This window comes from Lissotriton vulgaris, chromosome 4_1 (assembly GCF_964263255.1).
Source record: "Lissotriton vulgaris chromosome 4_1, aLisVul1.2, whole genome shotgun sequence".
Taxonomy (NCBI): domain Eukaryota; kingdom Metazoa; phylum Chordata; class Amphibia; order Caudata; family Salamandridae; genus Lissotriton; species Lissotriton vulgaris.
Window position 1 is genome coordinate 1,964,057,897 of NC_141691.1, and position 17,883 is coordinate 1,964,075,779.

Here is a 17,883-nt window from a genome sequence, read left to right on the forward strand (position 1 = left end):
GGAAAGGAATTCCTTTATCACTATTGTCAGACAATGGGGTCCAGTTTGCCTCAAGAATGGTGGAAGAATTTTTAAGTGCCAGAGGTATGAAGTATAAAAAGGCAGCGCTATATCACTCACAAAGTAATGGAGTGGTGGAAAGGTTTGTGAAGGTACTAAAGGAAACCTACAATAAACTGTTGCCTCTGGTGTGAATTGGGAGTTAGCCATGAGGAATAAAGTATAAGCGTATGGCTTCACGTCGCAGTCGTCTGCTGGTGAGACTCCCTTTCATTTGTTTAAGGGAAGGGTCGCCAACACAGAGGTGACTCCCTTGTGGATGAAGGTAAAATGAAGCTTGGTGGACAGTAAGGTGTGTTATACAGAAGGGTGGTGAGAGATATAAAAGGAGAAAATGAAAAGAAGAAAGATCTGGTATGATAGGCGAAAGGCTGTAAAGATGACTGTAGTGGATGTTGGAGATTGGGTAAAGATCAAATATCCAAGGAGAGATGGATGCAAGTCCAAATTTAGTCGCCTTTTTAGAGTCATCAAGGTCTTTAAAAATGTGGTGAATCTAGAACTGATTTTGGCTTACTTGAACATGCTACATAGGGACCCTGCCCAGGCCCCTTTGGCCAGGCCAGGGTCCCTTTGAAGCCCCTTTGAGCAAGAAGAGTTCTCCTTCGCTTACAAGATTGTGTTTGTTAATAGAAACATAGAAGCTATGGGTATTCTTGTTTTATTGTTCACATATGTTACAAAAATTCTTGTATTTATTTCTGTTTTAATATTATTGTGTTAGTAATGGGAGGAGGTGATGTGGTGTTCTGAATTAATAAATTCCAGAATGTAAACTGGTTTCCAGGGTGGAATGTTGAAGTGGGGAGGGTGACAGCTGAACTGGACTTCGATGTGGATGGGGCTCTGCATATGTTCTACTTAATAAAGATGATTAACCCCTCTACGGTGTCCCTGCGCATTTAATAAAGGTCTAGACTTTTACAAGGGTATAACACACGTTTACAAGGGCAGCACCCAGTAACCCATGCTCTACATTTATTAGTATCAAAACATCTTGGTCATATTTTTTTGCCTTGCTATTATCAGTAGTTTTCAAGTAGTTGAATATTATGTAATATTTTAAACTTTTATGTGTGTGTATTGTACCAAATTTCATTAATTGACAAAATAAAGAGTTCTCTCTCACACAGTCATGTAATTGCCTTAATATCCGGGAGTCTTTGCCACAGTATTTTGGGTGATTATATAGTAATGCTTGAAGGAAAAGCGCTTATTCTCTTTGCTTGGCAGTAACTGCTGGTAAAGAGGATTGACACAGGCACTGAAGCAGACCCTGGATGCCAAACATACGCAGGGATGGTGATATTTCTTGTGCATCGATTCCGGTCAGACCAATGTTTCTAGCATTGAAACTGTAGAGGACTCAAGTGTTGACATTTGTACATTATTTTGTGCATATTTCAGGATTGGAAGATTCAGTGCTCAACAATATATTGATGTAACTTCAAATATAGAAGCTATGGGTATTCTTGTTTTATTGTTCACATATATTACAAACATTCTTGAATTTATTTCTGTATTAATATTATTGTATGGGTAATGGGAGGAGGTGATTGGTGTTCTGAATTAATAAATTACAGAATGTAAACTGGTTTCCAGGGTGGAATGTTGAAGTGGGGAGGGTGACAGCTGAACTGGACTTCGATGTGGATGGGTCTCTGCAGATGTTCTACTTAATAAAGATGATTAACCCCTCTACGGTGTACCTGTGTATTTAATAAAGGTCTAGACTTTTGCAAGGGTATAACACACGTTTACAAGGGCAGCACCCAGTAACCCATGCTCTACTTTTATTAGTATCAAAACATCTTGGTCATATTTTTTTGCAGAGTGGAGTGGTGTGGCTCACTGACTGGTTAGAGGTGGCCGACCCGGAAGCAGAGGTCGGCCCGGGACCAGGGTTCAATTCCCGACGTGGCAGGGTCTTGGACCAGGGTCAACGAACTTGATAATTCTCGCCTCAGTGCCTACTCTAACTAGGGATCGCACTTGGCAACTCTGGGCATTAGCTTGCCTCATCTCCACAAGGGCCTGCCAGGGATGCCTGGTTTCACCTTGGAGATACCCAGTAGGGACCATCTCACAGGGAAAGCCAGGATGGGTTCCCCAGCGGTCTACAGCACAGGGATACTCCTTCGGGAGTCGATTCTAGTGCTTTAGAAACCCACAATCAATCAATCAAATGTCTCCGAAGTTATTTTATGTTCATGGATGCTATAAGGAGCACCTGCAGCGGTACTTCAAGCACTCTCTCTTTTGCAAATAGTGTATGCACCAGAAGACCAATCTCACTTGTGGATCACTCATTTTACCAATGGATAGAGTCCAGTAGTCACTCAGTACTGCAGTGGCGTCACTAGGGGGGTGCGGGGGGTGCGGACTGCACCGGGTGACACCTTCACATGGGGGTGACACCGTGAGTGAGCTGGGAGTTGTGAGGAGGCTGGCCCCGTGTCATCTTGTGGCTTCCCCGCCCCAAAGCCTCTGCCTGTTGAGATAAGCAGCGCTCACTCACCAGGCCGGGGGCACTAACTCGTAGCAGTACCATGCAGGCGTGCATTCAGGGACAATTTCAAAGAAACATTCCTCGGAGACGGAGCAATGTGATTTTTCTGTCTGTTGCTATAATTGTTGCACAGTCAAAAGCACCACTAAAAAAACTACAACACAGTCCGAGCAGAGCCAGAAAAGAATCAGAAGAGACTTTGAGGCTCAGCGATAATTTCACCAGAATAGAAATAACACATACACAGAACACAGTCAAAAGAAAAGAATCAGAAGTAGACATAATGCAGCGGGAAAATAGCACACATCTAACAAAAAAACTGAGAACAGGCACATAATTGAACTCTCAATTTGACTCAGAATATAACAATAATTTAAATAAAGGGGGTCCAGAATAGAACTAAAGCAGAGCCAAGACACAGCCAGACTACAATTAAAACATTCTGTAAACAGAATAGATCTGGAACATTACAAAGCAGAGTGCAGCTAGTTTATATCCATAGCAGACTACAAGTTAGTGAAGGTGAACCGATCCAGAACAAATGCGCAGAACTATGAATAACTAAAGCACTAGAAACAGACCAGAACATAACCCAAATATATACATGTTTGAACTCGAACAGTTCCAGAATCCAACTGGACTATTACTATAACAAATAAAATATACTCAGAAAATACCCAGACCAGAAGATGAACATGATCACAATTGAAATAGCCTAAAACGTGAAACCAGTCCAGATTCAGATTCAGTCCAGATTCAGAACTTGCACATAAGAGAACAGAAGAGAACCAGAATGAAGGTAGAGGAAAATAAGGAAAGATAATGGAAAGATTAATAGAAGCAGAATATGGATTTGACCAATAACACAACAAGACCAGAATTAGAAAAAATTAACGAAACCGCAGCATAAATAAACAGAATTACAACAAAGAAAGAAAATCACAAAGGAACTACAACAGAACACTGACTAGAGCAGAAAAATACAGGCTAAATAAAACTAGAACAAACCAGTAATGAAATCAGAGAAAACTTAGAGTAGAGCTAAATTAAATTCAGACCACAGGCACAATGAGTTATACAAAAGTGCACAAAAAGCATTGAACTCAAACAGAACCAGAGCACAGACAGAGAAATAACGAGGGGCATATTATCAAGGGGGTTTATCTCTGCTTTTTTGGCTTTAAAAGCCAAGAAAGCGGAGATAAAATTATCTCCCTATTACCTAGCTGTCGCTAACACCAGTTAGCGACAGCTAGTAGGAGATAGCGACCATCCCGGGCCCCACTTTGCATGTCAGTGATATTTATCACTAATGAGATGCAAAGTGGGCGTGCCAAGATGTTAGCGACTGGAAACAGTCGCTAACATCGCTATCTCCTATTACCAACTTTTGGAGATATTCGCACTAAGCGCGAATATCTCCAAAAGCTAACACCTGCCCTGAGCAGTTCTTATTTACAACAAGGGGTGGTGAGGGACAGAGTCTCTGAATTAAACAGAATACTCTCACCCAGTCAAGAGATCAGGGCTAGATCCAACACCGTTTTTTAGCTCACTGCACCATCCCAGTTTCAGAACCTGGCTGTATGCAAATTAGTCTGTTCCTGTCCCAGTGCATGATGGGAACAGGGCAAACCAAACTACAAAAGCCAATTCTTACACTGGGAAGGAAACAAGCTACCGGGGACCGGTTTCTGGCATTTCAGCCTCTTCGGCCCGGCTTGCTTGAATCCTGATGGTGCAATGAGCAAGGGACTCACATCTGAGTATACCCTTCCACGCTTAGGGTGGACAAAAATATTTACAACAAGGGGTGGTGAGGGACAGAGTCTCTGAATTAAACAGAATACTCTCACCCAGTCAAGAGATCAGGGCTAGATCCAACACCGTTTTTTAGCTCACTGCACCATCCCAGTTTCAGAACCTGGCTGTATGCAAATTAGTCTGTTCCTGTCCCAGTGCATGATGGGAACAGGGCAAACCAAACTACAAAAGCCAATTCTTACACTGGGAAGGAAACAAGCTACCGGGGACCGGTTTCTGGCATTTCAGCCTCTTCGGCCCGGCTTGCTTGAATCCTGATGGTGCAATGAGCAAGGGACTCACATCTGAGTATACCCTTCCACGCTTAGGGTGGACAAAAATATTTACAACAAGGGGTGGTGAGGGACAGAGTCTCTGAATTAAACAGAATACTCTCACCCAGTCAAGAGATCAGGGCTAGATCCAACACCGTTTTTTAGCTCACTGCACCATCCCAGTTTCAGAACCTGGCTGTATGCAAATTAGTCTGTTCCTGTCCCAGTGCATGATGGGAACAGGGCAAACCAAACTACAAAAGCCAATTCTTACACTGGGAAGGAAACAAGCTACCGGGGACCGGTTTCTGGCATTTCAGCCTCTTCGGCCCGGCTTGCTTGAATCCTGATGGTGCAATGAGCAAGGGACTCACATCTGAGTATACCCTTCCACGCTTAGGGTGGACAAAAATATTTACAACAAGGGGTGGTGAGGGACAGAGTCTCTGAATTAAACAGAATACTCTCACCCAGTCAAGAGATCAGGGCTAGATCCAACACCGTTTTTTAGCTCACTGCACCATCCCAGTTTCAGAACCTGGCTGTATGCAAATTAGTCTGTTCCTGTCCCAGTGCATGATGGGAACAGGGCAAACCAAACTACAAAAGCCAATTCTTACACTGGGAAGGAAACAAGCTACCGGGGACCGGTTTCTGGCATTTCAGCCTCTTCGGCCCGGCTTGCTTGAATCCTGATGGTGCAATGAGCAAGGGACTCACATCTGAGTATACCCTTCCACGCTTAGGGTGGACAAAAATATTTACAACAAGGGGTGGTGAGGGACAGAGTCTCTGAATTAAACAGAATACTCTCACCCAGTCAAGAGATCAGGGCTAGATCCAACACCGTTTTTTAGCTCACTGCACCATCCCAGTTTCAGAACCTGGCTGTATGCAAATTAGTCTGTTCCTGTCCCAGTGCATGATGGGAACAGGGCAAACCAAACTACAAAAGCCAATTCTTACACTGGGAAGGAAACAAGCTACCGGGGACCGGTTTCTGGCATTTCAGCCTCTTCGGCCCGGCTTGCTTGAATCCTGATGGTGCAATGAGCAAGGGACTCACATCTGAGTATACCCTTCCACGCTTAGGGTGGACAAAAATATTTACAACAAGGGGTGGTGAGGGACAGAGTCTGAGATGCAAAGTGGGCGTGCCAAGATGTTAGCGACTGGAAACAGTCGCTAACATCGCTATCTCCTATTACCAACTTTTGGAGATATTCGCACTAAGCGCGAATATCTCCAAAAGCTAACACCTGCCCTGAGCAGTTCTTAGCCATGTTATCCAATGGGAGGTGGATAACATGGCTAAGAGCATTAGCTCGGTAATGCATGAATATCGCTGACTTTTCAGTGATATTCATGCATTGCGGCTGATTTTTATCGCATTTGCGATAAACCTTGGTAATACCAAGGTTTATCTGCGATAAAAACCGCCGCAGCTCAGCGGTAAATTTTTGTCTCTAACCAAGCAATAGCGATAATTATTGCTATTGCTTGGTAATATGCCCCTAGAACATTACATGAAGAAAAGCAGACTACAGCCAGAATAGGTCAAGACAGCAGCAGGAATGGTACCAAACGTAATTGATAGTTGATCAAGAACACAGTAGGATCAACTTTGGATGGCTGCCACATCAAAGTAGAGCAGAACTAGAACACAGTTACATTGAACCTACAGCATTGTTAGAACAGATCAAGAAAACAGCAAAATGTTGTTAAAGACCGTCTTGAAAATAGCATAACCAGTTGGGGCAAATAAGAGGCGTGGACTGGAGGTGGCAAGGGATGGGGCAATGGGGGAGTTAGCACTGAAACCATTCTGCATGGTCCCGTTATTTGGCACTGGCGGACTCGTAGGAGGTCCAACATGGATTCATGGGGTAAGTCGTGAGGGGGTGACACCATAAGTTACCCGCACCGGGTGACACCAACCCTAGTGACGCCACTGCAGTACTGATAGCCAGTCGAAGCCGAAATACAATGCCAAGACCTCACAGTATTTCTGTTGAGTGGATTACCAAACTCAACGTTGTTGGTTGTAATTATATTTTACTAGAATAAACACTAAAATGCCACAATCAATGATCAATTGGATTGCAAGGAATCAAACAAACAGGGTCATTCCAGTACAAAACCTATTCTAGACATCATGCACACACATTTGCACCCGCTATATCTCCACAAATTGAAGATAGGTGCTTTGGCTGCACCAAAGAAGGAGGAGGCACCTAGTCAAATATTGTCTGGGAGTGTCCCAAATTTGGTAATGTTTGGGAAGAAATTGAAAAATATTTTGGAGCTACTGTAGATTACTCTATCTCCATCGACAAATATATTGCAGTATTGGGTTTCTCCCCAAATATGACATCAAGCAATACACTAGAAGAATGCTTATATATATCGGCCTTAGTAGCAAGATCTTTAGGAGCTTATTTACAAGCCCCAGCTCTACGGGTGCTTCACTTTTTCCCATAATAAAAGTTACGCACCCGGGGCGCAAGAGGCTTGTAAATCAGCCCCTTAATCCTCAAAATTGGCGTAGCAATAAGATACCCTCCTTTCAAGCATGGAGAGAGAAACTTAGTAAAGTTAAAGAATTCGAGAGAAGATATGCATTAAGATCAGGGTGATCTAGGAAGTTCGAGAAACGTTGGAGCTCCATAGGTAATTAATCCGGGTTCAGGGGGTAAAGACTGTTAGTAGACTGTATAAAATGGGGGGGAGGGGGAGTTGGGATTTCAAGCAGAATAGCTGAACCTTGCAAAGTTTTACATATTCTCAGGTTATACTATGTGACCAATCCTATTCGGTATTAAGCACGTGCCCACTTTATTATGCGTATCTTCTGTGCCCCCGTATTCAGGCAATTTGCCATTCTTTATGGACTTTTTCTGCTAAGAATTATAGTAATTGGATTTTGTTTTCTTAAATTGACATCTGTTCATATTGTTGCAATGTTGTTAATTGTAAGATATTCTGAATACCTGTATGTTAAAAGCTTTGCACTGTGCACTTTACCCTGCAGTTTCATATTCTATTTTGAGCTGAACTCTCAATAAAAATATATATTTTTTAAAAACATTTGCTCCATGGTGCAAAGGTGCACGGACGGCACTTGGCAGCCTGAAAGTGCTACAGAACTTGGGAGAAGAGTCCAGCTCTCTCCCTCTGATGTAACGCAGTGTATCTACTTTGGTTGCATTGCTGTGCGGAATAATAATGCATTTGCAGTAAGCCAAACTACGAATGTGCTCCTTAGGTGCTTTCTTGTTCCTGCCATTTATTTACATGAATAAACCAGTTATGTTGAAAGAATAATGTGTTTGAATTTGAGGGGACCTTTCTCTTCAACTATTTCCAAGCATTTGATTAATAAACCAGGCAGTTTGAATTTAATACCGTAAAAGTAAATCCCTGGGAATCACTTATTTACTTAGACTTTTGACCCAGGTTCTTCTTTGAAATAAGGGTCAGTCATATTTTTCATGGTGGTGCACCTTGCATTACATTTGTGTCACACGTCCTCCTGTCTTGGTGAAAATGCCACCCACATTGACAGGTAACTCTCAGTTTGGCAGCTGGGCAGTCAGAGATAGAGACCAGCGGTGTAGTTACTACTGGTGCTGCAGCTGCGCAGGCACCAGAGACTAACCCCTAGATGCATCATTGTAACATTTTGCGATTTCTTAATTGCGAAAATTAAGAAATCGCAAAATGCTATGCATCAAAAAATCGCTATTTTTTTTGCTATTCGGTAATTTTCCTTAATTGCGATTCACAATTTGCGAATCGCATTTAAGGAAAACCCTTCCCATTGATTCCTATGGGCCAAAAGGCATTCACATTTTGCGAATTTCAAATTGCGATTCGCAAAATGTGAATGCAATTTCAAGGGTGCAGGGGGGGGTTCAAAGAACCTGAAATTGAACTGTAAGTGCAATTTATACTCACACATGACCCAAGGACATGTGTGTGTGTAAATTAAAACTTTCAAATATGCAACTAGTGCATGTTTGAAAGTGTTCTATAAATTAGCATGAAGTTCAACTTCATGCTGATTAACCCCTACCAAATTGCGAATTCGCAATTCTAAAGTAATCATGAATTGCATTTAAGAAATCGCAAAATTGCAATTTCTTAAATGCAATCGCAAATTTAAAAATCGCAAAAAAATTGCGATTTCTAAAATTGCAAAAATACCAAAATGCTTGATGCATCCCAAAAACGGGATTTGCATTCGCAAACGGCCGAATTTTGCGATTCGCACCGTTTGCGAATGCAAAAACCCTTGATGCATCTAGGCATTAAGACCTTAGGAGCCCACTGAACCCTGAGAATTGCTATACTTTATGACATGAACAGCAGCCAAAGGGGCAATTTTTTATTATACAAACATCAATTAAAGATAACATTATGCGACACTTTTACGCCGCCGTTGCGTCACTTTTTTGATGCAGCCGCGGTGTAAACAATGCGCCACGTTGCGACTTATTTTGAACGTGACGCATCTAGGCAGATGTGTCACGTTGTAAAGCCTTTCGCCACATGAAACCTGCGTCAGGTTTCATGTGGGCGTTCCCTCGCAGAAAAGCCCCGTAAAACTCACGCAGTGAAATCTACAAGATTTCACTGAGTCAGTTTTACAACGCTGCTGCATCAAATCCTTACGCCTGCTTCAAGCAGGCGTAAGGAGTGACGCACCACGTTGAGTATGGGGGGCCCCTGTGCATTGCAGGAGTTGTGTCGCGCTTGCGTCGCAAATCCAGCAATGCGCCGCCCATACACCACAAGATGCGTCACGCATCTTCCCTTCCTTGCACCATGGTGCGCCGCATTGTAAATGCGGCGGATATGTGGTGGCGGAAGGAGGGGATTGCATGACGCATCTGTTCTGGCGCATCCCTGCTGATTTGCAGAGATGCGCCAGAACATGTAAATATGCCCCTGTGTATTTAACAAAATGCAATATACATACAAGCAATCACTGACGCAGCCAGTAGGTCTGGTCTGGCACAGGACCAGAAGGGCATTCAGCGTTTCTCCGGGAGGCTGGAAGGGTGGGGGCCAGTTTTGGAGTGGTGGGGGCTGGTTTTGTTACTGGGGGCCAGTTTAGCAGCGGTGCTGCGAAATTGGCCCCCAGTAACAAACGCAGCAAGCAACTGTTTCCTGCCTTCTGGAGCCAGGCAGTGCTTTCCTAGGGGCTGGTCCGAGAAAACAGCCAGGGCTGCTTTGGGTTCCCAGCGCGGCCCTGATCTGGCACATAACTGAAAATATAATCTAGTTGTACTGACTTTGTCAATGTTTGTCATAATTGTGTTTGCATGAGATTACAAAGTGATGCATACCCCACAGTCCCAATACCCCGTGACATCATCGTATAGACCCTCCTGATATTTTGTTGGTATGTTAGAACATTCAGATGATGCACTTGGATGATTCCTTTGAGTGTGATCTACTGATCCATGTTGGAGGTCTGCACATCTGATTATTACACAGCTAGTTAGCTCAATGAATATCCTTACCCTTCTCTGCAGCATTCCCACTGTACGACCTTTAGCATCCTCATGTGGTCTTGTTTCAATTGGTTGTAGGGATGATAAAGCATCTGCTGAGCCCAGAAGACGACCAGATCACGAAGCCAGCCTTTTGATCTGGACTTTGATTGCATGAGCCATGCCATGGTTATTCGGCACTTGGCCAGTAATAATAACAAAACTACAATTTTGTGAGAAGGCATGGAACTGCAGCCTCATACCCATGAAATAATATCAGTGGTGATAGGTCCAAAGTAGTTATGTAGCCATGTAGTTTTTCCATGTAATACTCACTAAAAGGCAGTGGGGAACTTTAGAGGGTCAAAGACAAGTATAAATTCAACAAGTGATAGGAGAAGTACTTGATGTACTAGAGGTACTTGATTTGTGGACTGGTAATGCATTATAATGTAGTTTTATTTAAACACTTGCGTCTTCACTCCTTTCTAACTGGAGCTGCTCTGAGTGATCCTGATGGATATGTTCCAGATCCTGGGTGAATACATGAAAAATGTCTTATGCCTTATTTTTCTTTTTTGCACTACTTAGTCCCTAGTCTAATGGTATCCAGGCTACTGGTGTGCAGAAGACCACCCGAGATGATGAGTATTTCTGCAAGATAAGCAGAGGTACTGATATTGAAGGCTTTGTAAAAGATACACCTGGGTTTTAAGACAGTGAGAGCAGCAAGGGGAGTCAATGCCGTTCCATCAGGATGGGAGAGATGCAATCATATTTCTTCAGACCTTGGCTGAGACATGCTGCAGCATGTAGGATGCCAGTTAAACCTGGCATCCTTAGGGTGGTCTTCTCCCAGACTGTTTGCCTTTACTTCCTGTTTTTACTGATTCTTTTCGTTGGCCTTTGGACTCTGAACACTTTACCACTGCTAAATAGTGCTAAAGTGTAAGTGCTTCTCCCCTACACATGATGATATTGGTGTATACTGGACTGGCATATTTGATGTACTGGTAAGTAACTTGTAAAGTGGTATTCCATATACAGAGGGACTGTACTTCTAATGGTACTAGTGGACCTGCAACACTAATTGTAGCTTTCAAAACTGTCTCAGGTCTGCCACTGCAGTGCATGTGTGTGCACTTTACTGTCATTTCAACTAGGCATTCACAACTACTTAGCCAGCCTTAAAATGGCCTTTTATTACATATATGTCACCCCCTAAGGCAGGCCTCTAGTAACCCCAAGGGCAGAGCGCCATGCAAGTAAAATGTACGACGTGTATTTAATCTTTACATGTCCTGGTAGTGACAAACTTCCTCTCTCAAAGGCTAGTATTGGGAAAACCTTATAACACTTTTAAGCTGTAATTCCTAATCAGAACGGAGTAGCCTTTACACTTTTCATATCTTTGGAATGGGAATGATTAATCCTCCATTTTAGTGAAGTTGGATTTAACATTACTGTTTTAGAAATGCAATTTCTAGAAAGTGGGTATTTCTCTGCACTTACTGCTCTGTGTTCCTTATAGCCTGTGACTAATATACATCTGGGGTGGGTGACAGCAACACTTTGTGCATTCTCTCTAGACAGCCACATCACAGGAAGGATAGCTGTGTATGAGTACCCATCTACATACATCGGCATTTTCATGGCCTTTCCTGAGCAGGATGGAAGGGAGGGGCTAACACTTCACTTGAATAGGCTGATTATCCCCCACAGATAGTCTGTCAGACCGGGCTGGGGTGAAAGGGATACTTGTGCCCTTCAGAGAGCTTCTTTGAAGTCACTCCCACATCAAAGTCACTTTTGGGTATAAGTCCTGGGTTTCTGGTGCCTAAACTTAGACATTACTGGACTTTTAACTGATACTCTACCAGAAGAACTGCTGTGCTGATTAAAGGACTCACCTGGACTGCTGATATGGAAGGCCTGCTTTTCTACTTGTTGCCCTACTGCCTACTGCCCTTTGACTCTGCTAAAAGAGAGCTGGACTCTACTGAAGGAGAGCTGGACTCTGCCTTCACTCCAAGTGATCTCCAAGGTCTTGTTAGTTTGCATCTGTTTGCTGGGGACTCAGGGATATCATAGGGCCCGATTACAAGTTTGGTGCTACAGTGCCAACTCAATGCCGGCTCCACTGCGTTAAACCTGCACATGGACCTCCGGCTGTATTATGAGTTGTAAAAGTACAACTCATAATACGGTTGAAGATCGTTTGACCTTTCCCATGGCATTGCCTTGAAAACAGGCACGCAATGGAAATGGACAAAAAGTTCCAGCATGGCATGGAAGGTGATGTCCATGCCATGCTGGAACTGGTGAAAATAAAGACAGGGGGGCACATGTTGTGCCAATCTGGATGTCCCCACAGCTCTTCCTCATTCCTGCAAGCCTATGGTGTAGTTGAAAGAAATGTCAAATTGCACTGAGGTCTTGCATCCTTCACAGAGGATGCTACTTACCCTTTGAGAGGTTAGCTGGCTAAAGAATGATGAACTGAAATACTGATGGCCCACAGTATTGGCAATAGCTAAGACTTTGAAAGCATTTCATCAGTCACCCTTTGTCATTTCTACGTGCAACAGTGTTGGCAAAGAAACGTTCTCCGGCATCGTTTGAGACTTCATGAACCTCCACTGCGCTAGATTTTAGATTCTTTGGTCTCAGTCCACATGACAAATGAGAGTATTAGCTAAAGGCCCAGTGTAACATGGAACGCAGCCCAGAGCAGGGCTCTGTGATCTGGAGGAGAACACCATGTGCACCCATTCCGTTACCGAACATGACTACTATCAGCTAGGCTGCACAGTAATGGCAGTGACAGTTTGTGTTAGCAGGACAGGACCTTTCACCTGTCACCTACCAGAGAGATCCACTGCCTCAGTGTTTCTTTATTTTGGGTCTTCCCTGACAGGGAGCTCCCAGCTTCATCCAATCTTCCTCCTGACATTTGAGGGCAAGTACTGCAGATTGAACAGTCTGGGAGGAGCTCATAAAAGCCAGGAACTGCTTGAAATCGGTCTCAGTACTGAAAATGTGGAACACAAACTTTGTCTGAAAACTTGGTATAGAAATTAAACAAAAAAACTAGTTTGGGAGAAAAGATATATGATCCTGCAGCAGTGGACACAGAGAAGCTCTTCTGTGCACTGGAGCTGCGGTCTCTGATTGCCAATTCCCCTTTCTCAGGGTCAGGGACATGATTATGTAAGTACTGCAACTGGCCAGGAAACATGCAGCCTTGGACCTGTCTTGTAGATGTGACAGGCTGCTGAGGAAGGGAAGTGTAGGTACCATTGCATGAAGTGCTTGAAGTAGAGGCTGCCTAGAAATTATGGACAGTTCGGAGCTGGGGAAGGGAGTACTGAAAGCAGCTGCTGTAACCTAAGGAAGGATTTACTGTCAGGCTGTGTTCTGAGGCCTTCAAACCCTTGTGCCCTTGCAGCATGCTGAGAAGCAGAAGTGACTCTGATGGTTTGGCTTTCATGAATAGTAGTGATAATATTCAGGGGTTCCTGCAACACAAGCTGAAGCACCTATGACAGCAGAACTGCAGAATAATTGCAACCATATTTGGCAGTCTTATCAGCCAAATCTGTTGCATGTTTGGCTGATTTGGGCTAGACCCAATTTAAATCAAATTCAATTTTTATTTCTACTTTCCCTTTTGTTCACAGCTACAACACAGGGTTGAGATATACTGGTCCGGCATAATTGATAGCTTTGTAGGCATGTGTGAGGAGATTGAAGGTGATTCTCTTGTTGACGGGGAGCCAGTGGAGTTGTCTGAGTAGTTGTGTCATGTTATTGCCGTGGGAGATGTTGAGGAGCAGTTGGCAGCAGTGATTTGGATATTCTGTAGTTTAATGAGCTACTTCTGGGTGACACCGGCATAGAGTGGTGTTGCAGTAGTCCAGTCTACAGGTGATGAGTGCATGGGTGACGGTCTGTCTGAATTCTGTGGGGAGCCATGTGAAAATCTTTCAAAGAGGGCAGAGCATGTAGTAACAGGATGAGGATACTGTGTTGATTTGGTGGTTTATTAAGAGTGAGGAGTCTAGTATGATGCCAAGGTTGAGTTAATGGTCCGTCTCCACCCCCAGGCACACTGCAGGACACAGACTCATCCCCATCTTCACTGGAGGAAACAACATTCACTTCAGCCACAGCATTGAACTGCCCTGGACGGAAAACCACTGCATCCACTTCTTCAAGAAACCCACCGCACACAAGCACATGGCCCAGCTCCCATGCAGAAGCTGGAACAAAGTCCTGAAGAACACCTCACCGCCACCGTCACCGGCACTCCACCCCCAACTACAACAGATGCCAACACAGCAGCAATAAACCTCTACCAATGGATCGCTAACTACCCCAACACCCTCTCCCCCCTCCACAACATCACAAGACGACACAACCAGAAAGCCAAATGGTTCACCATGGACCTCCTCGAATCTAGACTCTCCTGCCAATGAATGGAGAAGACGTGAGAAACAATAAAACCCCGGAAGCACGCTCCGCCTACAAAAGTGCCATCACAGCACACCACTAACTCATCAAATCAACAAAGGAAAACTTCATCCAAACAGAATCCTCTCCAATGCCCAAGGAACTGTTCGCCATCATACAAGAATTTGTCAAACCCAACAGCGAAACAACCGAGGTACCTACCTCCCTCTGCGGCAAACTCAGATCCTTCTTCCACCACAAGATCAAGACACTCTAAGACAACTTCAATGACCAAGAACACAACACTGGCTCAGCCCCCAACACCACCACCCAACAGACCCTTTTCTCCTGGACCCCTCTTACCACAGACAACACCTTAAAGACAATGAAGAGCATCCTCTCAGAAGCACCTTCTCACCCCTGCCCACCACACATCTTTCACAAAGCAGCCACAGCCACCGGTCCCGAACTATGTCGAACAATCAACTTCTACTTCGAGACAGCCAAACTTTTCCCGACATCTGAAGGCACGCCAAAGTCAACCCTCTCCTAAAGAAGCCCACCACAGACCTGACAGACCTTAAGAACTTCAGGTCCATCACACTTCTTCCCTTTGCTGCCAAAACCATAGAAAATGCAGTCAAAACCCAGTTAGCTCACTTCATAGACACCAATGACATCCTAGATGCCTCCCAATGCAGATTCCACACCAACCACAGCACCGATACCGCCCTCCTTGCCGCCACTGCTGACATCCATGCCCTCCTCGACCAAGGACACACATCAGCCCTCATCCTCATTGACCTATCAGCAGCTTTGTACACCGTCTCCCACTGCACACAAGCCACCAGACTCCACGACGCCGGCATCCAAGGAATAAAATTGAATCATCTTACTTAACCAAAACCCGGAAATTCTTATTGTTGATAATTACTTCAGCCTCACTTCCCCATCAAAACCAACTACATCTTTTACTCTAAACACCCCCCAAAATAGAAAAGCATCTTCTTACAGCATCTCCCTGTACCCTACTCTATTAAAATTCCATATGGCTTCAAATTATCTGCCACCCCCTCACCTGCCTTTCCTGGTGAAATTGACATCTCCATCTTTAAAATGGGTAACATCCAAGCCGCAGAATCCCACCTCACCACTTTTGAACACCACTTCGGCTCCTTAACCCTCAACCTTTACAAATCTGCTCTGAAACTTCCCTCCTCTCATCCTGACAATGCCCTACCAGCCTCTCCCATGCATCTCACACCCCTCATCCCCTCCCTTTCCTCCCACCCAAATTACACCACTCTCCACATGCTTTCCCCACTCTCCCCCTCCACTGATAACTCCCCTCCCAAAGTCTCTTATTCGCTGCCCTCCTTTCCTCCACTCTCCCCTCAGTCTTCTCCTCTTCCCACCACTCCTTCCACTCATCCTTCCTCCCAATCCCCCACACACTCCAACTTCCCTTATTCCCCCTCCCCTATTACCCCAATTCCCTTCCCTCCGCCTCCCTTCCTTTCTCCCCAACATGAATACACACCTCTCCTCATCTTACCCCCTTTCCACTTCTATTCCTCCTCCAGCCCCTCCACTTCCCCTTTCGATAACCTGTTCTCACCTACAGAAATTCCCGCCTACCTCTAAAGAGTGCCCGTTCCTTACGAGTCCCACTCCCCTAACCTCAGTTCACTCGCCCCTAAGGTCTTGCATCTCCTGCCCAGCGTCACACTTCCTTTCACAGCCGCCAACCTTAGCTTTCCGCCTGCCCCCACTTCAAACCTCCCACCAATGCCAATTAACAAATCCACTCCCAAAGTAAACTCTGATCTCCCCCCATCATCCCCCTCCCTTCCGATTATGTCCCATCTCACTCTTATATCCCAATCGATACACAATATAGAACATGTTATCTCCACTCTCTCTAATGATCTCTCTCGTCTAAGACTAGATTTCAACAACCTTAAGACCAAAACCCTCCCTTATCAGGGCCACGCCCTCTGGACGTGCCAAAAAAACTCCGCTAATGACAAACCGGGAAAAACAACTCCTCTCCACTGTCGTTTACATAGACCTCTCCGCACCTCCTACCCTCTCTCCCTGGTTGACCTCAATGACCTATGCAACTCCTACCCCCCAACTCTCCAGTCATTAAACTGTTACCCACCTAGTCCAACATCCCGGTCATAATAGGGACCAACAGAATTCCCCTCTCCCCCAGCTCCCCAGACCACCGCCTCAACTAACTGCCATCCACTCCTGTCCCCCTCCCAAATGTATCCCCAATCCCCTCACATGCATGCTTGTTAATTGTCGTTCCGCTGTCCGTCCCGCCACCGAAATTTCCTAAACTATTCTTAGTGAATCCATCGACATTGCGTTCCTAGCGGAAACCTGGCTTAACGATCATTCTACAAGAATCCTGGACTTACTCTCCCCTCCAGGATATTCTATTATTAGGAAAGATAAAATTGACAGAATGGTGGTGGTCTAGCAATCATATTCAAAGATGATATTCCGATCTCTCTTGTTAACAACTATGAACACCCCACATTTGAATATCTTGGAACTGAACTTAAAGTCCAAGGCCCCCTCTCAATTCACCTACATAATATCTACCACCCTCCTGGGGACCCTCTTCCCTTTGTCGATGAGCTATCCAACTTTCTAACACAATCCTCAATTTCTAACTCCAATAATCTCTTCCTTGGAGATCTTAACCTCCAGTGGAATGATTCTGACCATCCCTCTATCACCCTGCTCAACAATCTCCTCGAGATCAATGACCTCATACAACTATGTAAATCCCCGACTCACTGCAAAGGAGCCATCCTTGACACTATCATCACTAACAAGGACCTTGCCTTCTTATATAATATTGTACCCATAGACTGGTTGGACCATCACCTTGTCCTGTTCACCATAGCTGCTATGGCACCTCCCCTCCCTACCAAAACCATAAAACCTAGGAAATTGACCAGAAATCTTAACCTCATTCCCCCTAAAGTACTAGAGTCCAAACTCTATGATCAACTTCTACTTATCCCCCCTCCCAAACGCAAATGAGCTTACTGAGCACTTTTATAAAGCAGTCACAGATACCCTTGACCAACTGGCCCCGATGAAACTAAGAAATCAAAGAACTATCCCGTCCAAATCGCGGTTTAACACTGAGCTTAACAAAGAAAAGACGTACACTTAGACTGACCGAAAGAACCTGGAGGCAACATCCCTCTCCCACACATCTGGCCCTACTCAAACTAGCCAGATCATCCAACAAGAAACATAT